Source organism: Pogona vitticeps, chromosome 3, assembly GCF_051106095.1.
Source record: "Pogona vitticeps strain Pit_001003342236 chromosome 3, PviZW2.1, whole genome shotgun sequence".
Lineage (NCBI taxonomy): Eukaryota > Metazoa > Chordata > Lepidosauria > Squamata > Agamidae > Pogona > Pogona vitticeps.
Window position 1 is genome coordinate 83,548,676 of NC_135785.1, and position 18,250 is coordinate 83,566,925.

Here is an 18,250-nt window from a genome sequence, read left to right on the forward strand (position 1 = left end):
TTTTCTCAGGCACAAGCTAGCAGGCCTAGATTTTGCAGGGCAACTGAAACTTATAAAACCCTCTTTTTCCAATTTCTTGACATAACTCACTTGCTCAGACTCATGGAAATAATACCTAGGCTATCGATGTATAAACACATGGTATCAGTTGAGCCCTCCTTCCATGCACACTATGTATATAAACCTTAACCCCAAATATTTGGCTCCATGTGTGTGTGGAAGTGGATTGTAATCTGAAATACATCTATTTGAAATACTTTTGTGTTTTTTTTGTTTATTTTTTGTTCCTCATGCTAAGTAACTGTGGTTCTGTCAAAATACAACATGAGGTTTAGATTCAAATTACAGAGTTTCACAACATGCTCCCCCTCCCCAACATCTTTCTCTCTCTTTTTTTCTTTTCTTTTTGTTAGCATTTCCAGTCCGAGCATTCTTTTTTTCGGAAGCATGGGTAGAGACAGACTGCCCGACTCTTTCCCTTTTGGTTTCCTCCTGCCCCAGGCCCAAGCTGCCTCTGCCTCTGTGGGGAGGTGGACAGCAGACTTTCCCATTTGAGTTAAATTTCTAAGATGAAAAACACTCTGACAAGAAAGAGTGGGCAGTCTATCCTTCTTCTTCTCCTCAGACCCCCAACTTCATTAACCTTATAATCTTAGAACTGTGGAGCTGCTTTAGGTTCTAAAGCATGCCAAGGAATGAATGGTATGACTCCATAATGTGAGAGATTTGAGCTTACCAGTAATCGTTACAAGCATTTAATAAATTGAGCCCTATGTATAGATAGATACAGGAAAGTCAGTTGTTACAGTCTCTACTGTTTTACCTGCACAGACGATACAGTATGATTGTCTCGGTCTCAACTCGTATCTGTGTGGAAAAGTACCCAATCTCTGTGCCCTATCACTCAGATACCTCACATATTGCATCTTGAATGATCTGGAATAAAAATGCTAATGCTGTATAATAAATAATATCAAAGATACAAAAATGGATTGCCTATTGCCCGGGGACAGCCCTACTTTGAGTCAGAGTGAGGCAATGGTCTTCGGCGGCAGATTTTGGGTATCGTAAAAGATGTTTGGTATCTTATGCTAGGGATTCAGTTTCTTTTTAATTATCTTTCTTTTCAAGAAGTGCAGCCATTATAGTGGTCAGACCCAACCCGCAGATGTGGTGGTGGTGGTGGTAGACAGTGACGTGTTGGAAGGCTCAGCGACGTGTGCCACGCCTGGTCTGCCCTGCGTCCTCTGCAGCAGCCTGCCGCTCTAGGAAGAGTGGAGAATGGCGCACTATCACCATAGGGTGGAATCGCCAGTCTGAGTGGGTTTTGCTTATGAGATTTGGAAGGGGGAGGATCATCTATTTTGCCTCAGGCAGCAATCTGTCTTAGGCCAGCCCTGGTAAAGGCCAAGAAGCTGCTAGGACAGACAAAATACAACTGTTTTGCTGGGAGAGCAAAGTGTTTTGATTCTTGGCCACACGAATGTGCCAGAATGATGTACTTAGATTATGTTGTGTGTCTGTCTGTGCCTGTGTCTATGGCTGTGCTTCTGTGTGTCTAAGTATCCCAGAGCCAGTATGGTGTCATGGTGGTTACATTGTTGGACTAGGACCTGGGTGATATGAGTTCAAATCCTCACTTCTCATTAAAAAATCATTTCTCAACCTGACCTACTCACATGGTTGTTGTGAGGATGAAGAAAGCAGGAGAGCAGAGAATGCCGCCTTCAGCTCATAGGAGGGAAGGTAAGATATAAATGGAATTAGAATGTAAATGTTTCACATAAAGTCAGTTTGCGGAAGTAAATGGCACACTAATCATTTGGAACATTCTTTCATAATAATGGAGCCAGAAACAGTAAATATATATTTTGGGGACCTGCTTTATAACTCCTGAGCAGAAAAGGAAAGAGTGAAGTTTACCATTGCACTTTTTGTTTGGCATTGCTTACAGAATGTTATTTAAATGCCAAAATGACATCCTTCCAGCTCATTCCTGTCAAACTGCTAACAAAACCATGACAACCTTCCCCACGATTTGTTATATAAATTGGAGGCAATATCTTCCTCCCCTCAATTCCCCCCCCCCACATTTCCATAAGGAGTCTGATAACAACTCTCTTTCTATGTATTTCTCCTCTTCTGGCTTTTGGACCATTTTACTCGATCCGGAATAAAAACTGGTACTAAAATGGATGATTGCAAGCAATGCATCTTTCCTGCAGAATTAGCAAAAGGCTGGCACAAGCGTTGGGCATATGGAATTAACACGACCAGGTATAAAGGGACATCAGAGTCATATCTCTTTAATATGTGTGGGCATCAGCGGGCAGCATATTGCTGATGAAACCTGCCTCTCCCAGAATTCCCTCTTCCATGCCACACTCACAAGTGGGACCCCCTCCCCCTGCCTTCTTTTGCTAACTCTACCTGGAGGCCCAAGGCCTGAAAGTATGTTTTACCTTAGCCAAAAGAAAACCAGCTTTCAGTGTTTCTTTGTAACAAAGTCCAAGGTGCATCTTATCAGTTTGAAATACCTTTAGGCCAATTTAGCTGGACAGGGGACAGACTGGATTTGTCTTCAGTGTGGAAGGGATTGTCACTCTCGAATTGGCCTCCTCAGCCACACTAGACGCTGTTCCAAGTCCTCCATACAGAGCACGTTACCATAGTCTTTCGAGACTGAAGGATGCCTAACTAACTAACCTTTAGGCCAGCAGGAATCATCCATTGAAAAGGGTAACCTCTGAGCGTTCCTGTTATTTTTGTGTGTGTGTGTGTGTGTGTGTGTGTGTGTGTGTGTGTGTGTGTGTGTGTGTGTGTGTGTGTGTGTGTGTGTGTGTGTGTGTGTGTTTGTAGACACATGTGAAATGGAGTATGAAAACAATAGGTTGTGTTCTGTAGACACAAGAGGCATTTAAAGTTCCTTTATTCAGGAAGGTAAAATGTTCCATTGACTAGATATATTTATTGTAAATTCTTCATTTGTAAATTCTAATTCTGAGGTACCTGATAACAGGTGACGATTCAGGGGTGAGCAATAGCCCTTTCTCTGCCCTGTCCCCTGGAAATGTTATTGGGGGGAGGGATTATGTTGGCTGCAAGTTGGGTGTGTCCGTGTTCTGGGATCCATAGTACAAAGCGGTAACCTTTCTAAACTCGGGGGCTGCAGTTTGGAGCTCTCAGACTTTCTAATTGTCAGGGAGACCATCTGCCAACCCATCAGGTTTCCCTGAGTTTATGTGCAATCCTTATGATAGCTATGGAAGAAATGGATTTTCCCAGGAACAGTATATTGTCGTAAGCTAACCTTTTTGTGATACAAGGTATTTCAGAGTGATTTGGTCTTGGATGATTAATAACCACTTGCTAAAGAGAACTGCTGAGGGATGTGGTGGCGCTGCGGGCTAAACCGCAGAAGCCTGTGCTGCAGGGTCAGAAGACCAGCAGTCGTAAGATCGAATCCACGCGACGGAGTGAGCGCCCATCGTTTGTCCCAGCTCCTGCCAACCTAGTGGTTCGAAAGCATGCAAATGCAAGTAGATCAATAGGGACCACCTCGGTGGGAAGGTAACAGCATTCCGTGTCTAAGTCACACTGGCCATGTGACCACGGAAGATTATCTTCGGACAAAACGCTGGCTCTATGGCTTGGAAATGGGGATGAGCACCGCCCCCTAGAGTCGAACACGACTGGACAAAAATTGTCAAGGGGAACCTTTACCTTTAAAGAGAACTGCTGGGTAAACATTAAAGAAGCTTCTCAGGCATATGAGCTGACACTGTGTGAGGTCCTGTGTGAAATTACCATTTTCATTCCAGTTCAGGCTAACTGCGGAAAAAGCCACACCTTGACTGGGCTGAAATGGCCCTAGATGTGGAAGTTCTGCTGCTTAAATCCCTCTTAGGAATGCCCTGTGTCAAATGTAGAGGCACAATCCTGAGCATAGTCCACCTTGTTTCCTGAAGAAAGGTTTTACCAACAGGGGGGAATATAGTTAAGACAAAACCTGGATTTCCGTGAACTAAAGGCCTGCTGTTACGTACAAGTGCTGAAGCTGCCTTTTTCCGAATAAAACTACCCCATAAAGCCAAAGTGAACATCAAAATAACATAACACTGAGTTGAGAGCAAGCGAGAAACAGGGGACCTTCCAAATAACTGTTATTGCCACCCATGTATATACTACTGCCTTTTTCAAAGGAAAGAAGTGGGACAGTAGGCATTTATTTTTCCTTGAAGCAACTTTTTTTTGAAGCATAATGCATAACTGTTTAAACTCCAAGCCACAACCCTAGAATTATCTTAATTAGCTTTTGCTCATCATTATTTTGTTACCAAGCCTGTGCACATGTAAAATAATACCTCTGCTCCCAAGCAAAAAGATAATGTTGCTTCAAAAAGAAAAAGAAAAGATCAAATCAAATTGTTTTTACATTGGCCCTAAAGTAGCTGCCGATTTCATCCCGAGACAAGTCAGCACAGAGAAGTTTGATTATGGGAGCTTAAGAAGTCAGGCCTTTGATTCATAACAGAGCAGAGATGGGAAGTTCTGGCCCACTAGTGCTCCCCATTCAGCCTATGTTTGTGTTCTTGCTGTTGATCAGTGCTTCCTAATCAGCTGAGCAGGGGTGGGAAGATCACTGGTATGGGAATTCTAAAAATCCTCTCTGCTCCTTCTTCTCCGCTGATTTGGAAACAAGATAGATTAGGGGAATGAGTGGCTAAGATGAAGCTGCTCCAGCAGTTCTTGAAGGATCTTCTCTGTGTGCTGAGAAATGGTAGCCCACACTGAAGGGGATTAGGAGAAGGTAAAATACTGTTCCCCCCTCCAAAAGGTGGGTTTTCCGAAGCTGCTGTGTTTACACAATCAATATGCAAATAAGATCCTGTTGTTTCTTTCCAGGGACTGACACTGAACAAAAGCAAGCTTATTTGCAACTTGTGAAGCCGCAAAAGAATGTTAAAAGTTAACCACAGGTCCTTCACTGTTGATGTCAGCTCTGCTTCTAACTGTGAAGCTGTCATATTGTGCATTTTGGCCCTCAGCGCCCCAAGAGGAGATTTCATGAGCTGAGAGTATTACACCCACTTTTGCTTCTGTCACCACACTATGGGTTTTCATTTCTTACCACACTGCCGTACTACACGACCTTATTCCACTTATTTGCTTTCTGTGTTGCGCACAAGGTGAAGACTTTTTCTTGGGAACTCTGGAATTGTAACTCTGGTCCCCAGGGTCTCTGCCATCCAAGAAAAGTGACACCTTTTAAATTTGGCTTTTAAATTTATGGTTATTATAACTTAACGTTTATCACAAGTTTTTAGTGTGGCTTTTAATGTTTTGCTATTTGTGTATTTGATTTCTTTCATTTGGACTTGTCGGCACACCCCCTTTGTTGATTTTAGAAAGCTGTATATCTCTCTCTACATTTCTTTTCCCGAAATACATTAATAACATCTATTTCTATGCCAAGGTAAGAATTGCTGATTGCTGTATTTGATAAATGGTTTCTTTTCGACTCACATTTCACATGTTCAAAGCGCTTTATTTCCCTTGAGGATATATTCTGGGGGCTCCCATAACGACTTTTTAACTTTTTTACCAAGGCTGTTGAATTATCCTGACATTCCAGCTCTTCCCTCCAAGGCCAGAGGGGCTATTCTCATTTTACCACCAGAGTATCATGGCGTACATACAGCGTATATATTGATTCTGAATGGCACACAATCTTTCAGAGAAATCCAATCCCTTAGGGTTCTCCCAGGTTACTCCCAATTATCTTTATTTTAAAAACCTTCACCTGGGAGGGGGGGGGAACCTACTACCAATTATCTTTTTTTTAAAAAAAACTCCACTTACCACCAAGGGGGCTCTAATTATGTTCCTGGCAACCTTCAAACCTCTTGTTCTTGCTGCTCTTCTCAGAGCAAAATGGGCCTTTTAGTCAAGGTTCCTGGGGCAGGATGGAGGGTAGCAAAATGCAGAACATGGCAACAGCACCAGCCTGCTCTTAAAAGAGAGAGAGAGAAGCATCAGGCTTGGGAGAATCCCATCTTTTGCAGAAGTATAACAGATCTTAAGGGGAAAATATCTCAAAGGGCAAGAGCCCAGAAACAGCCTAATGAGGACTGACTCTGCTCAGAGGGCTTGGAATGCTAGCTAACTTGAGGGACAGTGGATGGGAATGGAGTGGAAAAGGAGAATGGCTGGGCAGTGAAACCGTGAACACACTGCAGGATTCTACACTGTAAGCAATGTTCCATCATGATTCCATGGTCCCCTTTCTATTGGCAATTTAATTCTGCATCTGTTTTCTGAAAGGAAGATCCCACAAAGCACTGGTCAGTGAACCACGTTCAAATAGTGTCTGCTGGAGTCGCTCCTGCTTTCTCCACTTGTTGCTGGGCTGTGGAACAGGCATGAACAACAGCACCTACATCTTACATGCAACAGCGTCGTTGGCTACCCAGAGCAACCACTTCCACAAAGCATGACACCACTGCCATGTACGGAGCAGGTTTGTGCCAGTGCGCACAATACAGGTTACAGCACAACAGAATGCAAAATCATTCCCCACCTTACTACCCAGTTCTTCAGGTACGGTCACTCAAAACATGGGGTATTTAGGAAATATGAACAGTATACATCGGATGGTTAAGGGGAGCCTCTTATAACTAGGTGTGAAAACAGTCCCATAGAAGTTAAACAGGTGTTTGGAATGCAGGATGAAGTGGAAAAATGAAATAAAATAAAATAAAAATCGTGTGGTTTTCTACCCTCCCAGTGCGAGGGACTTCTGGGTACCACTTAAAAGAAGAACATAGAGCAGTTGCCTTATGATAACCAAGACAATGAATTCCAGAGGATCTGTGGGAGGTTTGTACTGTGTGAAGTACATGCATACATGATTATATATATATTTTTTTAAAAGATCAGCTTTAAAGCAATTTGCAATTTTAATGCAATGGAATCAGGGGGCTGATTATATAGACACACACACACGTCTCATGGGAGGCTCCGACAGTGATTCTAAAACTTTTCCATTACATTGATTTCATCTTGCAGCAGTGTGTTAGACTCAAACCAGTATGTACTAATATAGAAATTTAAAAGCTGAGTTTCCCCAAATTTCATTCAGTTTCCCTCCAAAAGGTCCTCCAAATCTGGCCCTTACAACCATTGCCATTTGTGAGACTGGTCTAGCTGTTTGCACTGGTCCATACTGTATGTCCAACTGAAAGAGTGGCCAGGTTATAACAGTTTTCTCCCTCTTGAACAATCAGGTTGTTGCATAATAGGATATAGTTTCCTCTCCTCTAATCCAATCATTTGTCTCAGTGTAAGTACCTAGAATATCTTAACAACGTTGGCCTTACAATTTGGCCAGAGGTGGAGAAAGTGTGCCTCTCCAGATTTTGTTGGACTGCAACACATCCCATCAGCTCTAGCCATACGTAAACAATGCTGAGGATTGTTTATCAGTCCAATCACCTATGGAGGGCAACAGATTTCCTGCTCCTGCCTTAAGCCAAATAAAGTCTTCACCAAATGGAGCAGATTTTAAATATCATGAAAAAAGAGAAAATTATTGACAATCAATTCTGTGTTATTGACTGAATTTCTATTGGAATAACTGCCTACGGAAGGGTTAAGATGTCACCATCAGGGTAAAATTTCAGTAATTAAAAACTTTCTACTTCTGTCCTGTGGCTTTTCTGACTCATGTGTAATACCTTTCATTGTATAGAAGCTGTAGGAGCCACAGAGCAGAAGAAGGAAGTCTTTAATTACAGCAAGTCACTGGTGCTAAATGACATGGAGGCTATTTTAGATAACTAAAAGCTTCCTCCTTCTGACTTGTAATTCTTGTGGTTTCCACATGATGAAAAGGATTACATAGGAGTTTGAACAGCCGCAAGACAGAAGGAAGAAGTTTTTAATTACCAAAAATCACCCCTGTTGGTGATTTTATCATCCTTCTCCAGAGATAAGTTACAGAACAGAGCTTGAATCATTCTATTTTTATTACCAGGGCCATGGGAAGAGACACTTATTGGTCTTGGTATACATTACAGCTTTATTGGGAAGTACCCCACTTGCTCCTCCACCTCATGCAAAAAAAATGCTTTAGGATGGCACCGAATCGTAAAGATTAACACACTGGCTATGACATAAGATTTGGCATAGGTCCTGATACACCAGAGCCCAGTTCAACAGAAGTAGGCAGTGGTCTCTGAAAACATATATCACAATCAATTGTTTGTCCCACAAGTGTCACAGGACTCTTCTGCTGCTTTTGCTCCTGCATACTAACCCAGCTACTTCTCTGAAAACTGGCAAAATGGGGCAGTCAAGGAAGAGGAACTCACCTACTCAAGAAGTCACTGTTATTTAAAATAATTTATGATATGCATTTTGTGGCATTAGGTAAAGGTAAAGGTTCCCCTTAACATTTAGTCCAGTCGTGTCCGACTCTAGGGGGCTGTGCTCATCCTCATTTCCAGGTCGTAGAGCCAGTGTTTGTCTGTAGACAGTTTCCGTGGTCATGTGGTCAGCGTGACTAGACAGAATGCTGAATGCTGTTACCTTCCCACCGAGGTGGTACCTATTTATCTACTCACATTTTTACATGCTTTTGAACTGCTAGGTTGGCAGGAGCTGGGACAAGTGATGGGAGCTCACTACATCGCGTGGATTCGATCTTACGACTGCTGGTCTTCCAACCTTGCAGCACAGAGGCTTCTGCAGTTTAATTCGCAGCATCCCCGCGTTCCTCTTTGTGGCATTACATTCCTTCAAATATATATCAGATCAACGTGGCAAGATTAGTGAACTGCAAATTGCTCCCAGCAACAGTATTCTCCCAGTGCCTTAAACCCTTAAATTGAATTTGAGTTGAGAATCTGATCTAAAACCTAATTTCTTTTTATATTCAGTTTCATGCTGGCAGTAGAATAAAGATGCTTTGTAATGAGAAAGGAGCCATTTGGCAGCAAGAGAAAGAAGTGAAGGTTGGGATATTATTGCTGTAGTTACTTCCAACTTTTTGCATTAGTCTGGAAATTACTTGGGTTAATAAGATTTCTCTGTCACCCTTCAGCAGAGCTACCAGTACAGTTTATGAGAAACAGTACTTAATAAACCAGAACCCACCATTTCTAGGTCTAAACGTTGAGAGAGCCTCTCTAAGACCCGTATAGACCTGGCAACCGAAAGGCAAGTCACGGCTACTGGTGGTGCACAAAGAGAGGGCACACAGGGTTGAAACTCTAGGATTGTTCTGCTCCCTGTGGGGTGGCTGTACATCTTTTATTTCTGAGGTCTCTATTTGAAAGACTGTCCAGTCCATGCCTGGTTGAGGCAAAGATCTGTGAGGAGGGAGATCAGACACCTTCAGTTTACCCTTCCAGACTTAGCATGCACCTGAGCAGCAGACTTAGCATGCACACAAATCACCCGGTCACTTTCTTCTCTGTTTGGGTGAGAGATATGTCCTGCCATTCTGTTTAAATTACCATCACTGTTTCTAATTTTGCAACTATACATGTAAATTGGCATATGTAATATTAGGCAAATCAGTGTCTCCTTGCCCTCTCCTTTAAGAATGTGTGAGTGGTCACCTGACAAGGCTTTCGTGTCCCTACCGAGCTTATCTAAAGTCCACCGTGCTATATTCCACACCACCATGTACCGCTGCTCTTTGGGACTGTGTACCCAGAGGTACACACATGTAATCAGCAGAACTGCCTACATATTTGGCATCTCCTTGGAATGAAGCTTTAGGAAATGCCATGATGATCATCTATACTTCCAAACTTGCCACTGCATCTCTGACCAGAGATGATCATATTCTACTCACCAACTTCTGATCAGCTGTATCTGAACAACAGTCTCTAGGCCCAATGTATTTAGCTTAGGAAATTTGAATGTGGAGATTTCATCATTGTTAGTTTATATTTTAAAAGAGTTGGTGCAAAGTCGACAGTACATAACAAGTGCATTTTGACCCTTCTACAATAAGAAAACATTACTGAGTTTTAGGTTTTCTTAATGTTTACATCATGCGAAAGGCTGGCCTGGATGAATCCCAAGCCGGAATTAAGATTGCTGGAAGAAATATCAACAACCTCAGATATGCAGAGGCAGTGACAGATTTTACTTTCTTGGGCTCCATGATCACTGCAGATGGTGACAGCAACCCCGAAATTAAAAGACACCTGCTTCTTGGGAGGAAAGCGATGACAAACCTCGACAGCATCTTAAAAAGCAGAGACATCACCTTACCAACAAAGGTCTGCATAGTCAAAGCTATGGTTTTTCCCGTAGCGATGTATGGAAGTGAGAGCTGGACCATAAAGAAGGCTGACCGCCAAAGAATTGATGCTTTTGAATTGTGGTGCTGGAGGAGACTCTTGAGCGTTCCCTGGACTGCAAGCAGATCAAACCTATCTGTTTTGAAGGAAATCAACCCTGAGTGCTCACTGGAAGGACAGATCCTGAAGCTGAGGCTCCAATACTTTGGCCATCTCATGAGAAGAGAAGATGACGACAGAGGACGAGATGGTTGGACAGTTTTGTTGAAGCTACCATCATGACTTTGACCAAACTCTGGGAGGCAGTGGAAAACAGGAGGGCCTGACGTGCTCTGGTCCATGGGGTCACGAAGAGTCAGACACGACTTGTCAACTAAACAACAACAACAACAATGTTTAGTTTCTGAAACTTAAGAGGAATTTCCAGATTTGGAATGAATCTCTAGTCCTGGTAACTGCTGGAAGTAAAAAGACATTGATGTCAGCGGTGCTGGATGGAAAAGTTAACTTTGAGCTTTAAGTAATGAAATTTTAAAAATCCATAAATCCCATTTTTACTGACTCTCACTGTCCTTCATAGCTGTCCAACAAGTGGGAAGGGCAAATATTAATAGAACTATTTATCCAGAACCAGCCAGCCAGTCAGCAATTGAGTCTTGGTTCAGTTCGTGGGACAGGACAGAATAATAATTCATAAGCACAGATCAAAAAGGCTCCTTAGGGAAATGATATTACTCAGCATTTGGCAGTCTCACGAATTTTTCATTTTTGAAAAATTGATGGGCACTTATTGTACAATTACTGTAGAGATCTGGGTGGGCTGATGGGCATAAACCTACAGACATTTCAGAATCGTGTAAAGAGTCACTAATAGCTTGGAAGAATGTCAAGATATGAGGTTCCGAGAATATTCATATATAGCTAGATGGCTTTGGTATGGGTCAAACTGACCCAGGCTGCAGCGTGACACTGACACTGGAGAGAATGAAATTCCATCAGCTGCAAGATCATAATTGCAAAACAGAGAAGATTAAGCAAATGGAATCGCTAGGAGAGAAGAGAGTAACCTGACATGTTTTCTCCATGGGTTGTAGGGACTTATCGTCCACATTTGGAGTTTTTTTTTTTCTGACTAGAATAATTTTTATTAAAAAAACAAACAGCAACTGCAGAGTTTTAAAAAATGTGAGCAAGTTTATTTGTGATTCTGGTATGTAATTAGGCACAGCCAGCAATTTCTATCTATCTATCCACCCTTTTTTTTTTCTTTTCCTAAACATGCTGTCAAGTTGTTTCTGACCTCTGGTGACTCCTTCTAGTGTTTTTCAGGTTCAGAGTATTCAGAAATTGTTTATCGTTCCCTTCTTCTGAGGTGTGCCCTGGGACTCTGCAGCTTGCCCAGAGCTACGAAGGCTGGTTCTTCTCCTGGAAGTCAAGGGAATCAAACTACTGACTTCTGGCTCCAGAGCCAGGTATCCTACTCACTGAGTTACCAGGACAAATTAGGAAGTGGAAAAATCATTAAAAAGAATGACACGATCTACTGAAATCTGTTAGCAAATAAAAGATAAGTAGAATTTCCTTGTATTAAATTGTAAGCAGTGTAAAGATATCTGTACTGAAATTCATACAAGAACAAATCTTGCCGTTGTTAATGTAAATCACCTAATCATCACCCCTTCATTCAATTTGCACATTACAGTAGTTTCCCCTCGTCCTACTCTTCTTTAGACATACCTTTCCTATCAATTGCCTCCACTCTAAGGACAGCTTTAAGTAACTGAATTTGGAACTGGTATAAAACCACTCCTTGACTATCTCACATACCTTGGAAGCACTATTAGGATTGCTATAAGTTGGTCCGACTTGTTGGCATGGAACATATACACACGAAGAATGCATGGGTGGTATGCTATTGAGATTAGCTTAGACCGTATTCTATTTCAGATATTTTAAAGATGCCTCACAATCGTCCAGATGCACCAAGGCCATGTACCATGGGTGTGATTGACAAAGCAAGCCCTTCAAAAATCAAATGCACAGTACAAACTGTAGATCAAAATCCTGAAATAGGTTGAAGGCAATTGGAGAAACAGAGCAGAGACTGGCCTATATATGTAAATGGTCATCGCCACTCCGAGAGGAAAACTGCCAGGGTCTGATGTGGCTATACAGTATACTCTAGTCAATTATTAAAACAATTCATGAATTTAATATGAAACTGGGAGCAGCTTTTCCAAGCCCCTCCCCCCCCATGCCAGGGAACAGGGATTTCCAAGAAGTAGCTGTGTTCGTCTGTCTCAGCCATTTGGCAAAATTAAAGAGGGAAAAGCAAGCAAGCAGACAAAACATGGTGGCACTTTTAAAGACTAACAAGTTGATTTCAATGTGAGCTGTCATGGATCAAAATCCCAAGAGGGACTGGATTTTGGTGCACAAAAGATCACACTGAAACAATCTCTTAATATTTAAAGTGCTACAATATTTCATTTTTTTCTAGGATTGGAACAAGGGTGAAGAGACAAGGCCTTTGCCCCAGGCCACGTAGTTTAACAAGTGCACCCCTTTCCCCTACAGCTGGCCTGGTGATATAATCTATTGAAGAATACAACATGGTAGACTGGATCTCCAGGTCAGATTTTTCAGCAGACACAGAAGACATAATCTGCAGATCAGGCCTCCCTGAGACAGCCAGCGGCTTGCTAGACCAGGCCTGTGACACAGTGTGTGACTACACAATGAGGGAAGTGCAAATGAACTTGCATTCTCTTGCACCTGAGGGATTTGGTTCTCTTCAATCCAAGTGGCCACACAGGTCAAGGCTGCTGAAGGCTGCAAGAACTAGGTCTCATGCCAAGCTATTCACTGAAAATGTGGCTTCTGAGGAGGGATTTAAATAAAGAGGAATCCATAAGGGTTGAAATTTTGCTTTGGGAGACCAAATTTCAAAACAAGGAAGTCGCACCCTGTGAGCTTTTGATAATAAGTAGATATCTCCTGGATCCCACAGAAATTGGTACTGATGAATAAACTTGCTTAAAACTGAAAATTTAAAAACTTCTTAAGTTCTCTTTAAAACTATACATGGTAGAATTTCCAAGAAAAGCGAAGAAACAATGGAACCCACACAGGGGGATTCCGAGGAGGATTTGGAAGAAAGGGAGAATTTTGAACATTTTCCCCCGGCAGATACTGTACTGTGATAGGAACATGGGTATATATGCTTACTTTATTGGTATGAAAAAAAACATTGGCATTGACTAAAAAGACAAATTGGTGGAGTTGTTGGTATATGTCAGTCTCAGTTCCAGGGATATAATTGGGAACTTGTACAGGCAACAGAAAGCTGTAGTAAGACTTGAAAAGCTTATGACAGAGAACATAGAGGTACAAAGAGGATTGCCAGGATTTATGTTCTCAACTGCTTTTCAATTTATACTCCAAGAACATCTTTATAGAACCTGTTGATTCAGATGCATTGTTATGAAAAGGTGATAAACTACATATAACACAAAGGCAATACAGTATTACTAGCTCATTCTGTAGATCAGGGAGATAGTATTGCTGGGTTTGCAAGGTCAACGCCTGGGGAGTAGCAAAAACTACAGCATAATCCACCACCTCCTCAGGTTTCTCTGTTTGCTTTGAGTTTTCCTGTCATCCTTACAGTAGCTGGGAGAGAAATGGATTTCCCCAGGAACAGTATATTATTGCAAACCATCTCTATCGTAATGCAAAATATTTGAGGACTGTTTGTTCTTATATGGGCAATTAAGAGCCAATAGCTTTATGAAAGGGCTGCTCCTGATGTGTTGATATAGAGGTGTCATGATGAGCACCCGCATTTCCAAATTCAGGCAGTGAGTAGAGGAGTGACAAAAGAATTATTGGAATGTTGCTGAGAAGCCCAGGGCTCAGTTGCATGCTTTTGAAAATCACTTAGAAGCTCATGGAGATACTGGCAGAACCTTAGGGGGGGATGAACTAGAATTTAAGCCCAGTCGGTCGTTCTGTGCATTGTCTCCAGAACTTGTACAATGGATCCAACTTCAGCAAAAGATTGAGAGGAGACCAGAAATAGAACTGGAATTGCAGGAATTCCTAACTCAGGCAGTGGAGAAAAGAAAGTCCAAATATGATTCAATGGTCTCAGAACACCAAGCTGTGAAACGGCTGTAAGATAGTCCTTACACAATAATTGGTCACAAAGGAGTGATTGGAAAAGTGTTTTTGTATTTGTTTTTAACTTTTCCAAAGGCCTGGTGTAGTCAGAGAATGCATAAATATTGTTTCTTTTCCTGCAGCTGTTTATCAGCCACACTATTTTATAGGCACTAAATCCTTTCGTCCCCACCCTGCTCTTGCTTTACAATACCCAGGGTAACTCAGTTCAGAGTAACTTAGGCTGCAGTGGCGGTGAACTTCTGTATTTAATTCACATGACATACTAGAGTACTTCCTTAGATTTAGCAGGCCTTCAAATGACTCCCATTTTTCAAAGGCATGGCACAAGCAAACGTAAGAATTATTATCAAATATTACAGGAACAACGTTCTCTGAAAGATGGATGATCTGAGCCAAAACTGCTCATTTATGTTTCCAGAATGTATTTGAAGGATACTGAAAATCTGACACCTGTTCTAGCCTAAAAGTGTTGCAATACATTGCATAGTAACCAGATTAAGTGTTGCTGATGCAGCAGATGTGAAAGAATTGCTTTTGTCCACATGAAGTCAACTAACTTGGCTGCTTGCTGACTCATTGTTTGCTTGCTGAATAAGGCTTCTTCCAATCCCAGTTGGTACAGTCCCAGACTTTACTACTGATATAAACACTGGCTAGTATGAATTATACAACAATTCCTGTTGTTGTTTGATTTATAGTAATAAAATACTGAAATTCAAATATAAGCTCTGGCATCATACACTTTAACCATGTTATCTCATTTTATTCTGTTGCTTTTGTCCCATTGTAGTTTCCTTTCCTGACTCTACAATACAGCATCTCAATACAACAAGGTGTGGATCAGTCTTTGCCCATTTGTGGATCTCCTTTTTCTAGTTTGGAAGTTTGTTTTCTATTATCTAAACTGACACGCCCATTTTCTGTCACCAGGTATAGAGTTTTTAGCTTGCCACTCTTGCTAGGAGAGTAAATAAGCAGTATCAAAATCAGCATATTTTGGTGTTAAGGCACTGAAAGATAGCCGTAACTCTCAAGAAGAAATATTATATGAAAACAGTCCCAGAGATTGGGACTTCATTGGTCTACTAAGGTGCCCAGGAGTGAATAATCCTTCAAAAGTGATTTGTGGCTTGTGAGCTAATTCCTTTCAAATAACTTCCCCTTACATGATAAAGTAACTGTGCATCTAAAATTCTGTTTTTGGAGGAGAATACTATCACTCTGTCCAGAATCTGTTACTTGTATACACTGGAGATAAGCCAAACAGTGCCAATTTTGATGGCAAATAGCCACTACTTACACAATTGGTGCTTGTATTCCTTGTCATACTATGTGACAGGCATTTGATATGCTTCCATGAATTACTCTTTATAGAGAGCTGCAATCCAAAAGGAAAAAAAATGGACAGCCACCCTCACTCATCAAGCGTTGTCTGGTGTCAGCCTTTCTTGAAAGAGAGGAGTACTGATGAATGACATCCTGCAGCATCCTTTTTTCAAACATTCATCTGACTACCACCAAGAAATTAATAACTTGAAGGTGGCACATGTGGCTTACCTGCGTTTGCCTCTAGAAGGTGGTAATCAGAGGACTACAGAGTTCCAAGTTCTATCTAGTTAACATGGACAGTTGCTCTGTCTATGGCTATGAGTAGATGGACACTTGTCTTGCTGTTGGTACTACAGTTCTTTATGTTAATTTTGATGTTTTCCCTCTTTGATTACATGGCATAAACCTAATTGTGAGTAGACCAGTCTTTTTTCCCCATGGTTATCCAGTACATTTTGGTTGGCTAGGATACTTTTTTTGGTAGTGTTTCTTTCCTACTCTGGCCATGCTGCACTGGCTGCCCATCCGTTTCCGCATTGACTTCAAAATGTTAATGCTCACATATAAGGCCCTAAACAGTTTAGGACCTCGATACTTGGCGGAACGCCTGCTCCCACCCAGGTCTACCCGGATCACCCACGCGAGTCAGGAGGTGAGGCTGAGGAGCCTGACGCTGAGAGAGGCCCGGAAGGAGAAGACACGAAACCGGGCCTTCTCGGTGGTGGCTCCTCGCCTCTGGAATAACCTTCCTCCGGCAATCCGTGCGGCCCCTACGCTGGGCATTTTTAAGAGCCAACTAAAAACATGGTTGTAGGTTCAGGCCTTCCCTCCTGTCAATACTTAATTTTTTTCCCTTTCATTTATTATTTGTTTTATTACTGCATGTGTCATAGTCTGTCTGTAAAATCTCTATGGTTTATTGTATATATTTTTTATTGGAAGCCGCTCAGAGTGGTCGACCAGACCAGATGAGCGGGATATAATAAATAAATAAATAAATAAATAAATAAATAAATAAATAAATAAATAAATAAATAAATAAATAAATAAATAAATAAATAAATAAATTTCCTCTTGCATTTTTTTGGTCTTGCTTTCTAGCTTGTATGACTGCCTATTATTGGTCATTTCGGTTAGTCAGGGAGTGGTCCTCATCTCGTTGAGGATGATGTCTTCAATGAGGCAGGCAGTGATGCTTCAGAATTTCTACCTTCAGAATTATAAGTTTACGGTTAACACCTCTTTCAAAAAAAGTGATGCAGCAGAATGGCTGTACCCTGTTAATTCAGAGCAGAGGACACCACTTGGGGCTTACCTTACTTTGCTGAGCAGCACTGGGGAGGAGGGTTCAGCTGTTTTCACCAACAGAATTTGAGGAGTACCTTTCCAGCCCGCTTTGCTTTTATCATTCTTCCGAAGTTTCTCTGGTTGCTGTCAATACACAACCAATGTTTCCTTCATGGCAGCCCTTTTTCAAAATGTGAGGGACAGCTGCCTGAAGCTTGGAGACATGAGGTGTGTGTTGGAGACAGAAATGGGAGGAGTGAGGTTAGGGGGTGTCCCACTCTTTGGTGTGCCTTCTGCCTTGTTAGTACCTCTAATGCATTTTATTGCCCCTGAGTATTTGACCTAGCATCTGAGGCTGAGAGCTGCTTTCTTGTCACTCTGGTGTTTCTTTTGGAACAACCCTTAAGTTACAGTATGTTTATTGCTGGTGTATGTGCATGCACATATTGCATTTCTAAAATCCTACTTGGCTGAAACACGTAAACATACATCTACAGTATACAGTATGTTGCAGAGTTTTGAATTTCTAGTAAAATTCTTGTTTTGCTACACAGAAGGTTAAAGCACAGAGATCCACAGAGGGGAATAACTGCAAGTTCCCCAGAGTCCAGTCCTTTCACATTAACTGGCACTTACAAGTCGGTCTCAAAAACTCAGTTTGAGGCATTTTATAAGAGAAAGAATAAAAATATTCCTTTACTTACAGTTATTTGAAATTTCAGGATTGTGTATACTGCTTTCTTTACTACATTTGTGCTATAATGTAACCAACCAAACAGATTAACAGCAACAAACAACTGCCACCAACCCACTATAGAGAGGGATGGAACACTTAGCAGAGAGGCAGGGTTCTTTGAATTCAAAGCTTAGAAGGAACTGTTGGTTAGTGCTGGACAGATATAGAATCAACCCAGCCCAAAAAAGTCTCTCTCAGTCACTCAAACTACAGACAGCATGCCAGGTTGTAAATAAAACTCCAACAGTATGCAGGTATATCTGAGGAAGCTGAAAATATCGGGTGGTAGCTGCAACAATCAATTCAGGTGCAGGCCACTTTTTAAACTGAAGAAACAAAGAGGGTTCCTGGGGGTAGAGGGTGTAGTTTGTTGGAAGTGACTGGGTGCAACTTAGCT

The 18,250-nt window shown here is 41.7% G+C and overlaps 1 long non-coding RNA gene across 1 annotated transcript; it reads left to right on the forward strand.

The window, feature by feature from the left end:
* The first annotated feature begins 1,328 nt into the window (after positions 1–1,328).
* Positions 1,329–18,091, forward strand: LOC140705920 (uncharacterized). The gene is made up of 2 exons (XR_013543972.1): positions 1,329–2,739; positions 8,651–18,091. It is a non-coding gene; the product is annotated as an uncharacterized LOC140705920 (long non-coding RNA).
* Positions 18,092–18,250: the final 159 nt, after the last annotated feature.